Here is a 12,412-nt window from a genome sequence, read left to right on the forward strand (position 1 = left end):
AGAGGTACTGTCGATACTTGACATTGAGCGGAGAGGTACTTGTACATGGAGCGGAGAGGTACTTGTACATGGAGCGGAGAGGTACTTGTACATGGAGCGGAGAGGTACTTGTACATTGAGCGGAGAGGTACTTGTACATGGAGCGGAGAGGTACTTGTACATTGAGCGGAGAGGTACTTGTACATGGAGCGGAGAGGTACTTGTACATGGAGCGGAGAGGTACTTGTACATGGAGCGGAGAGGTACTTGTACATGGAGCGGAGAGGTACTTGTACATTGAGCGGAGATGTACTTGTACATGGAGCGGAGATGTACTTGTACATGGATCGGAGAGGTACTTGTACATGAGAGCGGAGAGGTACTGTCGACACTTGTACATTGAGCGTAGAGGTACTGTCGACACTTGTACATTGAGCGGAGAGGTACTTGTACATGGAGCGGAGAGGTACTGTCGACACTTGTACATTGAGCGGAGAGGTACTTGTACATTGGGCGGAGAGGTACTTGTACATGGAGCGCAGAGGTACTTGTACATTGAGCGGAGAGGTACTTGTACATGGAGCGGAGAGGTACTTCTACATGAGAGCGGAGAGGTACTTGTACATGGAGCGGAGAGGTACTTGTACATTGAGCGGAGAGGTACTGTCGACACTTGTACATTCAGCGGAGAGGTACTTGTACATGGAGCGGAGAGGTACTGTCGATACTTGACATTGAGCGGAGAGGTACTTGTACATGGAGCGGAGAGGTATTTGTACATTGAGCGGAGAGGTACTTGTACATTGAGCGGAGAGGTACTGTCGACACTTGTACATTCAGCAGAGAGCTACTTGTACATGGAGCGGAGAGGTATTTGTACATTGAGCGGAGAGGTACTTGTACATGGAGCGGAGAGGTACTTGTACATAGAGCGGAGAGGTACTTATACATGGAGCGGAGAGGTATTTGTACATTGAGCGGAGAGGTACTTGTACATGGAGCGGAGAGGTACTTGTACATGAGAGCGGAGAGGTATTTGTACATGGAGCGGAAAGGTACTGTCGACACTTGTACATTGAGCGGAGAGCTACTTGTACATGGAGCGGAGAGGTACTTGTACATGAGAGCGGAGAGGTACTTGTACATGGAGCGGAGAGGTATTTGTACATGGAGCGGAGAGGTACTGTCGACACTTGACATTGAGCGGAGAGGTACTTGTACATGGAGCGGAGAGGTACTTGTACATGAGAGCGGAGAGGTATTTGTACATGGAGCGGAGAGGTACTGTCGACACTTGACATTGAGCGGAGAGGTACTTGTACATGGAGCGGAGAGGTACTTGTACATGGAGCGGAGAGGTACTTGTACATGGACCGGAGAGGTACTTGTACATGGAGCGGAGAGGTACTTGTACATGGAGCGGAGATGTACTTGTACATTGAGCGGAGAGGTACTTGTACATGGAGTGGAGATGTACTTGTACATTGAGCGGAGAGGTACTGGTACATGGAGCGGAGATGTACTTGTACATTGAGCGGAGAGGTACTTGTACATGGAGTGGAGATGTACTTGTACATTGAGCGGAGAGGTACTGGTACATGGAGCGGAGATGTACTTGTACATTGAGCGGAGAGGTACTTGTACATGGAGTGGAGATGTACTTGTACATGGAGCGGAGATGTACTTGTACATTGAGCGGAGAGGTACTTGTACATGGAGCGGAGATGTACTTGTACATGGAGCGGAGAGGTACTTGTACATGGAGCGGAGAGGTACTTGTACATGGAGCGGAGATGTACTTGTACATGGAGCGGAGATGTACTTGTACATGGAGCGGAGAGGTACTTGTACATGGAGCGGAGAGGTACTTATACATTGAGCGGAGAGGTACTTATACATTGAGCGGAGACGTACTTGTACATGGAGCGGAGATGTACTTGTACATTGAGCGGAGAGGTACTTGTACATTGAGCGGAGAGGTACTGGTACATGGAGCGGAGATGTACTTGTACATTGAGCGGAGAGGTACTTGTACATGGAGCGGAGAGGTACTTGTACATTGAGCGGAGAGGTACTTGTACATTGAGCGGAGACGTACTTGTACATTGAGCGGAGATGTACTTGTACATTGAGCGGAGATGTACTTGTACATTGAGCGGAGAGGTACTGGTACATGGAGCGGAGAGGTACTTGTACATGGAGCGGAGAGGTATTTGTACATGGAGCGGATAGGTATTTGTACATGGAGCGGAGAGGTACTTGTACATTGAGCGGAGAGGTACTTGTACATGTAGCGGAGAGGTGCTTGTACATGGAGCGGAGAGGTACTTGTACATGGAGCGGAGAGGTATTTGTACATGGAGCGGAGAGGTACTTGTACATGGAGCGGAGAGGTACTTGTACATTCAGCGGAGAGGTACTTGTACATTGAGCGGAGAGGTACTTGTAGATGGAGCGGAGAGGTACTGTCGACACTTGTACATTGAGCGGAGAGGTACTTGTACATGGAGCGGAGAGGTACTTGTACATGGAGCGGAGAGGTACTGTCGACACTTGTACATTGAGCGGAGAGGTACTTGTACATGGAGCGGAGAGGTACTTGTACATGGAGCGGAGATGTACTTGTACAGGGAGCGGAGAGGTACTTGTACATTGAGCGGAGAGGTACTTGTACATGGAGCGGAGAGGTACTTGTACATGGAGCGGAGAGGTACTTGTACATGGAGCGGAGAGGTACTTGTACATTGAGCGGAGAGGTACTTGTACATGGAGCGGAGAGGTACTTGTACATGGAGCGGAGAGGTACTTGTACATGGAGCGGAGAGGTACTTGTACATTGAGCGGAGAGGTACTTGTACATGGAGCGGAGAGGTACTTGTACATGGAGCGGAGAGGTACTTGTACATGGAGCGGAGAGGTACTTGTACATGGAGCGGAGAGGTACTTGTACATTGAGCGGAGATGTACTTGTACATGGAGCGGAGATGTACTTGTACATGGATCGGAGAGGTACTTGTACATGAGAGCGGAGAGGTACTGTCGACACTTGTACATTGAGCGTAGAGGTACTGTCGACACTTGTACATTGAGCGGAGAGGTACTTGTACATGGAGCGGAGAGGTACTGTCGACACTTGTACATTGAGCGGAGAGGTACTTGTACATTGAGCGGAGAGGTACTTGTACATGGAGCGCAGAGGTACTTGTACATTGAGCGGAGAGGTACTTGTACATGGAGCGGAGAGGTACTTGTACATGAGAGCGGAGAGGTACTTGTACATTGAGCGGAGATGTACTTGTACATGGAGCGGAGATGTACTTGTACATGGATCGGAGAGGTACTTGTACATGAGAGCGGAGAGGTACTGTCAACACTTGTACATTGAGCGTAGAGGTACTGTCGACACTTGTACATTGAGCGGAGAGGTACTTGTACATGGAGCGGAGAGGTACTGTCGACACTTGTACATTGAGCGGAGAGGTACTTGTACATTGAGCGGAGAGGTACTTGTACATGGAGCGCAGAGGTACTTGTACATTGAGCGGAGAGGTACTTGTACATGGAGCGGAGAGGTACTTGTACATGAGAGCGGAGAGGTACTTGTACATGGAGCGGAGAGGTACTTGTACATTGAGCGGAGAGGTACTGTCGACACTTGTACATTCAGCGGAGAGGTACTTGTACATGGAGCGGAGAGGTACTGTCGATACTTGACATTGAGCGGAGAGGTACTTGTACATGGAGCGGAGAGGTACTTGTACATGGAGCGGAGAGGTACTTGTACATGGAGCGGAGAGGTACTTGTACATTGAGCGGAGAGGTACTTGTACATGGAGCGGAGAGGTACTTGTACATTGAGCGGAGAGGTACTTGTACATGGAGCGGAGAGGTACTTGTACATGGAGCGGAGAGGTACTTGTACATGGAGCGGAGAGGTACTTGTACATGGAGCGGAGAGGTACTTGTACATTGAGCGGAGATGTACTTGTACATGGAGCGGAGATGTACTTGTACATGGATCGGAGAGGTACTTGTACATGAGAGCGGAGAGGTACTGTCGACACTTGTACATTGAGCGTAGAGGTACTGTCGACACTTGTACATTGAGCGGAGAGGTACTTGTACATGGAGCGGAGAGGTACTGTCGACACTTGTACATTGAGCGGAGAGGTACTTGTACATTGGGCGGAGAGGTACTTGTACATGGAGCGCAGAGGTACTTGTACATTGAGCGGAGAGGTACTTGTACATGGAGCGGAGAGGTACTTCTACATGAGAGCGGAGAGGTACTTGTACATGGAGCGGAGAGGTACTTGTACATTGAGCGGAGAGGTACTGTCGACACTTGTACATTCAGCGGAGAGGTACTTGTACATGGAGCGGAGAGGTACTGTCGATACTTGACATTGAGCGGAGAGGTACTTGTACATGGAGCGGAGAGGTATTTGTACATTGAGCGGAGAGGTACTTGTACATTGAGCGGAGAGGTACTGTCGACACTTGTACATTCAGCAGAGAGCTACTTGTACATGGAGCGGAGAGGTATTTGTACATTGAGCGGAGAGGTACTTGTACATGGAGCGGAGAGGTACTTGTACATAGAGCGGAGAGGTACTTATACATGGAGCGGAGAGGTATTTGTACATTGAGCGGAGAGGTACTTGTACATGGAGCGGAGAGGTACTTGTACATGAGAGCGGAGAGGTATTTGTACATGGAGCGGAAAGGTACTGTCGACACTTGTACATTGAGCGGAGAGCTACTTGTACATGGAGCGGAGAGGTACTTGTACATGAGAGCGGAGAGGTACTTGTACATGGAGCGGAGAGGTATTTGTACATGGAGCGGAGAGGTACTGTCGACACTTGACATTGAGCGGAGAGGTACTTGTACATGGAGCGGAGAGGTACTTGTACATGAGAGCGGAGAGGTATTTGTACATGGAGCGGAGAGGTACTGTCGACACTTGACATTGAGCGGAGAGGTACTTGTACATGGAGCGGAGAGGTACTTGTACATGGAGCGGAGAGGTACTTGTACATGGACCGGAGAGGTACTTGTACATGGAGCGGAGAGGTACTTGTACATGGAGCGGAGATGTACTTGTACATTGAGCGGAGAGGTACTTGTACATGGAGCAGAGATGTACTTGTACATGGAGCGGAGATGTACTTGTACATTGAGCGGAGAGGTACTTGTACATGGAGCGGAGAGGTACTTGTACATGGAGCGGAGATGTACTTGTACATTGAGCGGAGAGGTACTTGTACATGGAGCAGAGATGTACTTGTACATGGAGCGGAGATGTACTTGTACATTGAGCGGAGAGGTACTTGTACATGGAGCGGAGAGGTACTTGTACATGGAGCGGAGATGTACTTGTACATGGAGCGGAGAGGTACTTGTACATGGAGCGGAGATGTACTTGTACATTGAGCGGAGAGGTACTTGTACATGGAGCAGAGATGTACTTGTACATGGAGCGGAGAGGTACTTGTACATGGAGCGGAGAGGTACTTGTACATGGAGCGGAGAGGTACTTGTACATGGAGCGGAGAGGTACTTGTACATTGAGCGGAGAGGTACTTGTACATTGAGCGGAGAGGTACTTGTACATGGAGCTAGGGCTGGGTATCGAGTTTCGATACTTACTTGGCACCGAAATGGAAACATCGATACTAAGGGGTATCGAAGCCTCCCTTGTCAATCGATACCAATTTTCGATACCAAAACAAAACAGCGTCATTGAGCCTATAAGCATGCGACATGCTTGCACGCCGCGCTCTAATACGGCTGGTGATTGGCTGTCATGTAGAGGCATGCAGGAAACGTTACGCCCACTTTAGCCGGTGTGTTTGTTGTGACTGTGAGCCAGGCGTGCGGTGCGGATAGTATACAAGAAGTTAGCCACTCAAGCTACTCCTATCCTGGATTACCATATGGCGAAGATGATGAAAAGCAGGAAAAGAAACAGAAACAACACGGACTGGTTTCCACAGACAAGATAAATAATTGAGAGGTGGGTCAGCTCAGCTTACCGCAAGTTAGCGGTTATCAGATCCCTCAGTCTGACAAATCCATGCATCTGGCTGTGAGTTGTAGCATTAGATCGTTTAATTAATTGCCGCCGTAACGTTATGCGCAAGCGGGCATTGTGTATTTTTAGCAACTCGTTAACAAACGCTGATGTCATGATAGTTTGTTGAATGTAAATGCGATTCATTTATATTGATTGGCTAGTCAGTGAAGTTGAGCTGTCTCGTCAGATTTGACAAGAATGACGTTCTGTTGCAGCAGTGAGCACACTGATCTGCAACGCTAGCGTTAATGTTTAATTAATTAGCGTTATGTGCAAGCGGGCAGTTATCGCCCATGTATTTTTAGCAACTCGTTAACAAACGCTGATGTCATGATAGTTTGTTGAATATAAATGCGATTCACTTTGTGGCATATAAGGCTATATTGATAGGCTAGTCAATGCTCAACTAGTCTTCCATGCATGAAGTGGAGCCATCTCATCAGTTTGTACAAGAATAGAGTTCTGTTGCATCAGTGAGCATTAAACCCTGATTTGCAACTCTCTGTTTTGCACTGAAAACTATTCCACTGATTTATTTGTTTTAGCTACATTTCTTTCCTTTGTAGTACTCCAATATTTTTTGTAGGGACGGCAATACGTTTAGAGAACTTAAAGTTATGTTAAATACAGTAGGTTTTATTTTTTTCTGCTGTAAAACTTAAGATGGGGGGAAACTAAAGATTTGTAAAATAATTTCAATGTGTAATGCAGTTTTATTTTTGTTAAAATGGATTTTTCTAAAAATTGGTATCGAAAAAAGTATCGTTCAGGAACCGGTATCGAAATCCAAGTATCGAAACGGTATCGATATCGAAAAATTTTGAACGATACCCAGCCCTACATGGAGCGCAGATGTACTTGTACATTGAGCGGAGAGGTACTGGTACATGGAGCGGAGATGTACTTGTACATTGAGCGGAGAGGTACTTGTACATTGAGCGGAGAGGTACTTGTACATGGAGCGGAGATGTACTTGTACATTGAGCGGAGAGGTACTGGTACATGGAGCGGAGATGTACTTGTACATTGAGCGGAGAGGTACTTGTACATGGAGTGGAGATGTACTTGTACATTGAGCGGAGAGGTACTGGTACATGGAGCGGAGATGTACTTGTACATTGAGCGGAGAGGTACTTGTACATGGAGTGGAGATGTACTTGTACATTGAGCGGAGAGGTACTGGTACATGGAGCGGAGATGTACTTGTACATTGAGCGGAGAGGTACTTGTACATGGAGTGGAGATGTACTTGTACATGGAGCGGAGATGTACTTGTACATTGAGCGGAGAGGTACTTGTACATGGAGCGGAGATGTACTTGTACATGGAGCGGAGAGGTACTTGTACATGGAGCGGAGAGGTACTTGTACATGGAGCGGAGATGTACTTGTACATGGAGCGGAGATGTACTTGTACATGGAGCGGAGAGGTACTTGTACATGGAGCGGAGAGGTACTTATACATTGAGCGGAGAGGTACTTATACATTGAGCGGAGACGTACTTGTACATGGAGCGGAGATGTACTTGTACATTGAGCGGAGAGGTACTTGTACATTGAGCGGAGAGGTACTGGTACATGGAGCGGAGATGTACTTGTACATTGAGCGGAGAGGTACTTGTACATGGAGCGGAGAGGTACTTGTACATTGAGCGGAGAGGTACTTGTACATTGAGCGGAGACGTACTTGTACATTGAGCGGAGATGTACTTGTACATTGAGCGGAGATGTACTTGTACATTGAGCGGAGAGGTACTGGTACATGGAGCGGAGAGGTACTTGTACATGGAGCGGAGAGGTATTTGTACATGGAGCGGATAGGTATTTGTACATGGAGCGGAGAGGTACTTGTACATTGAGCGGAGAGGTACTTGTACATGTAGCGGAGAGGTGCTTGTACATGGAGCGGAGAGGTACTTGTACATGGAGCGGAGAGGTATTTGTACATGGAGCGGAGAGGTACTTGTACATGGAGCGGAGAGGTACTTGTACATTCAGCGGAGAGGTACTTGTACATTGAGCGGAGAGGTACTTGTAGATGGAGCGGAGAGGTACTGTCGACACTTGTACATTGAGCGGAGAGGTACTTGTACATGGAGCGGAGAGGTACTTGTACATGGAGCGGAGAGGTACTGTCGACACTTGTACATTGAGCGGAGAGGTACTTGTACATGGAGCGGAGAGGTACTTGTACATGGAGCGGAGATGTACTTGTACAGGGAGCGGAGAGGTACTTGTACATTGAGCGGAGAGGTACTTGTACATGGAGCGGAGAGGTACTTGTACATGGAGCGGAGAGGTACTTGTACATGGAGCGGAGATGTACTTGTACATTGAGCGGAGAGGTACTTGTACATGGAGCGGAGAGGTACTTGTACATGGAGCGGAGATGTACTTGTACATGGAGCGGAGAGGTACTTGTACATGGAGCGGAGATGTACTTGTACATTGAGCGGAGAGGTACTTGTACATGGAGCAGAGATGTACTTGTACATGGAGCGGAGAGGTACTTGTACATGGAGCGGAGAGGTACTTGTACATGGAGCGGAGAGGTACTTGTACATGGAGCGGAGAGGTACTTGTACATTGAGCGGAGAGGTACTTGTACATTGAGCGGAGAGGTACTTGTACATGGAGCTAGGGCTGGGTATCGAGTTTCGATACTTACTTGGCACCGAAATGGAAACATCGATACTAAGGGGTATCGAAGCCTCCCTTGTCAATCGATACCAATTTTCGATACCAAAACAAAACAGCGTCATTGAGCCTATAAGCATGCGACATGCTTGCACGCCGCGCTCTAATACGGCTGGTGATTGGCTGTCATGTAGAGGCATGCAGGAAACGTTACGCCCACTTTAGCCGGTGTGTTTGTTGTGACTGTGAGCCAGGCGTGCGGTGCGGATAGTATACAAGAAGTTAGCCACTCAAGCTACTCCTATCCTGGATTACCATATGGCGAAGATGATGAAAAGCAGGAAAAGAAACAGAAACAACACGGACTGGTTTCCACAGACAAGAGAAATAATTGAGAGGTGGGTCAGCTCAGCTTACCGCAAGTTAGCGGTTATCAGATCCCTCAGTCTGACAAATCCATGCATCTGGCTGTGAGTTGTAGCATTAGATCGTTTAATTAATTGCCGCCGTAACGTTATGCGCAAGCGGGCATTGTGTATTTTTAGCAACTCGTTAACAAACGCTGATGTCATGATAGTTTGTTGAATGTAAATGCGATTCATTTATATTGATTGGCTAGTCAGTGAAGTTGAGCTGTCTCGTCAGATTTGACAAGAATGACGTTCTGTTGCAGCAGTGAGCACACTGATCTGCAACGCTAGCGTTAATGTTTAATTAATTAGCGTTATGTGCAAGCGGGCAGTTATCGCCCATGTATTTTTAGCAACTCGTTAACAAACGCTGATGTCATGATAGTTTGTTGAATATAAATGCGATTCACTTTGTGGCATATAAGGCTATATTGATAGGCTAGTCAATGCTCAACTAGTCTTCCATGCATGAAGTGGAGCCATCTCATCAGTTTGTACAAGAATAGAGTTCTGTTGCATCAGTGAGCATTAAACCCTGATTTGCAACTCTCTGTTTTGCACTGAAAACTATTCCACTGATTTATTTGTTTTAGCTACATTTCTTTCCTTTGTAGTACTCCAATATTTTTTGTAGGGACGGCAATACGTTTAGAGAACTTAAAGTTATGTTAAATACAGTAGGTTTTATTTTTTTCTGCTGTAAAACTTAAGATGGGGGGAAACTAAAGATTTGTAAAATAATTTCAATGTGTAATGCAGTTTTATTTTTGTTAAAATGGATTTTTCTAAAAATTGGTATCGAAAAAAGTATCGTTCAGGAACCGGTATCGAAATCCAAGTATCGAAACGGTATCGATATCGAAAAATTTTGAACGATACCCAGCCCTACATGGAGCGCAGATGTACTTGTACATTGAGCGGAGAGGTACTGGTACATGGAGCGGAGATGTACTTGTACATGGAGCGGAGATGTAATTGTACATGGAGCGGAGAGGTACTTGTACATGGAGCGGAGAGGTACTTGTACATGGAGCGGAGATGTACTTGTACATGGAGCGGAGATGTACTTGTACATTGAGCGGAGAGGTACTTGTACATGGAGCGGAGAGGTACTTATACATTGAGCGGAGACGTACTTGTACATGGAGCGGAGATGTACTTGTACATTGAGCGGAGAGGTACTTGTACATTGAGCGGAGAGGTACTGGTACATGGAGCGGAGATGTACTTGTACATTGAGCGGAGAGGTACTTGTACATGGAGCGGAGAGGTACTTGTACATTGAGCGGAGAGGTACTTGTACATTGAGCGGAGACGTACTTGTACATTGAGCGGAGATGTACTTGTACATTGAGCGGAGATGTACTTGTACATTGAGCGGAGAGGTACTTGTACATGGAGCGGAGAGGTACTTGTACATTGAGCGGAGAGGTACTTGTACATTGAGCGGAGACGTACTTGTACATTGAGCGGAGATGTACTTGTACATTGAGCGGAGATGTACTTGTACATTGAGCGGAGAGGTACTGGTACATGGAGCGGAGAGGTACTTGTACATGGAGCGGAGAGGTATTTGTACATGGAGCGGAGAGGTATTTGTACATGGAGCGGAGAGGTACTTGTACATTGAGCGGAGAGGTACTTGTACATGGAGCGGAGAGGTACTTGTACATGGAGCGGAGAGGTACTTGTACATGTAGCGGAGAGGTGCTTGTACATGGAGCGGAGAGGTACTTGTACATGGAGCGGAGAGGTATTTGTACATGGAGCGGAGAGGTACTTGTACATGGAGCGGAGAGGTACTTGTACATTCAGCGGAGAGGTACTTGTACATTGAGCGGAGAGGTACTTGTAGATGGAGCGGAGAGGTACTGTCGACACTTGTACATTGAGCGGAGAGGTACTTGTACATGGAGCGGAGAGGTACTTGTACATGGAGCGGAGAGGTACTGTCGACACTTGTACATTGAGCGGAGAGGTACTTGTACATGGAGCGGAGAGGTACTTGTACATGGAGCGGAGAGGTACTGGTACATGGAGCGGAGATGTACTTGTACATTGAGCGGAGAGGTACTTGTACATGGAGTGGAGATGTACTTGTACATTGAGCGGAGAGGTACTGGTACATGGAGCGGAGATGTACTTGTACATTGAGCGGAGAGGTACTTGTACATGGAGTGGAGATGTACTTGTACATTGAGCGGAGAGGTACTGGTACATGGAGCGGAGATGTACTTGTACATTGAGCGGAGAGGTACTTGTACATGGAGTGGAGATGTACTTGTACATGGAGCGGAGATGTACTTGTACATTGAGCGGAGAGGTACTTGTACATGGAGCGGAGATGTATTGTACATGGAGCGGAGAGGTACTTGTACATGGAGCGGAGAGGTACTTGTACATGGAGCGGAGATGTACTTGTACATGGAGCGGAGATGTACTTGTACATGGAGCGGAGAGGTACTTGTACATGGAGCGGAGAGGTACTTATACATTGAGCGGAGAGGTACTGTCGACACTTGTACATTCAGCGGAGAGGTACTTGTACATGGAGCGGAGAGGTACTGTCGATACTTGACATTGAGCGGAGAGGTACTTGTACATGGAGCGGAGAGGTATTTGTACATTGAGCGGAGAGGTACTTGTACATTGAGCGGAGAGGTACTGTCGACACTTGTACATTCAGCGGAGAGCTACTTGTACATGGAGCGGAGAGGTATTTGTACATTGAGCGGAGAGGTACTTGTACATAGAGCGGAGAGGTACTTATACATGGAGCGGAGAGGTATTTGTACATTTGTACTCCTCCCTCTCTCACCTTTTATTTATTTTCTTTATTTATTTTCTTCTCTTTTCTTAAGTTATGGTATTATTTTGTTTTGTATTGTGAAGCGTCTTTGAGCATTTGGAAAAGCGCTATATAAATCCGATGTATTATTATTATTATTATTATTACATTGAGCGGAGAGGTACTTGTACATGGAGCGGAGAGGTACTTGTACATGAGAGCGGAGAGGTATTTGTACATGGAGCGGAAAGGTACTGTCGACACTTGTACATTGAGCGGAGAGATACTTGTACATGGAGCGGAGAGGTACTTGTACATGAGAGCGGAGAGGTACTTGTACATGGAGCGGAGAGGTATTTGTACATGGAGCGGAGAGGTACTGTCGACACTTGACATTGAGCGGAGAGGTACTTGTACATGGAGCGGAGAGGTACTTGTACATGAGAGCGGAGAGGTATTTGTACATGGAGCGGAGAGGTACTGTCGACACTTGACATTGAGCGGAGAGGTACTTGTACAT

Source organism: Poromitra crassiceps (genome assembly GCF_964638095.1).
Source record: "Poromitra crassiceps genome assembly, contig: HAP1_SCAFFOLD_58, whole genome shotgun sequence".
Classification (NCBI taxonomy): domain Eukaryota; kingdom Metazoa; phylum Chordata; class Actinopteri; order Beryciformes; family Melamphaidae; genus Poromitra; species Poromitra crassiceps.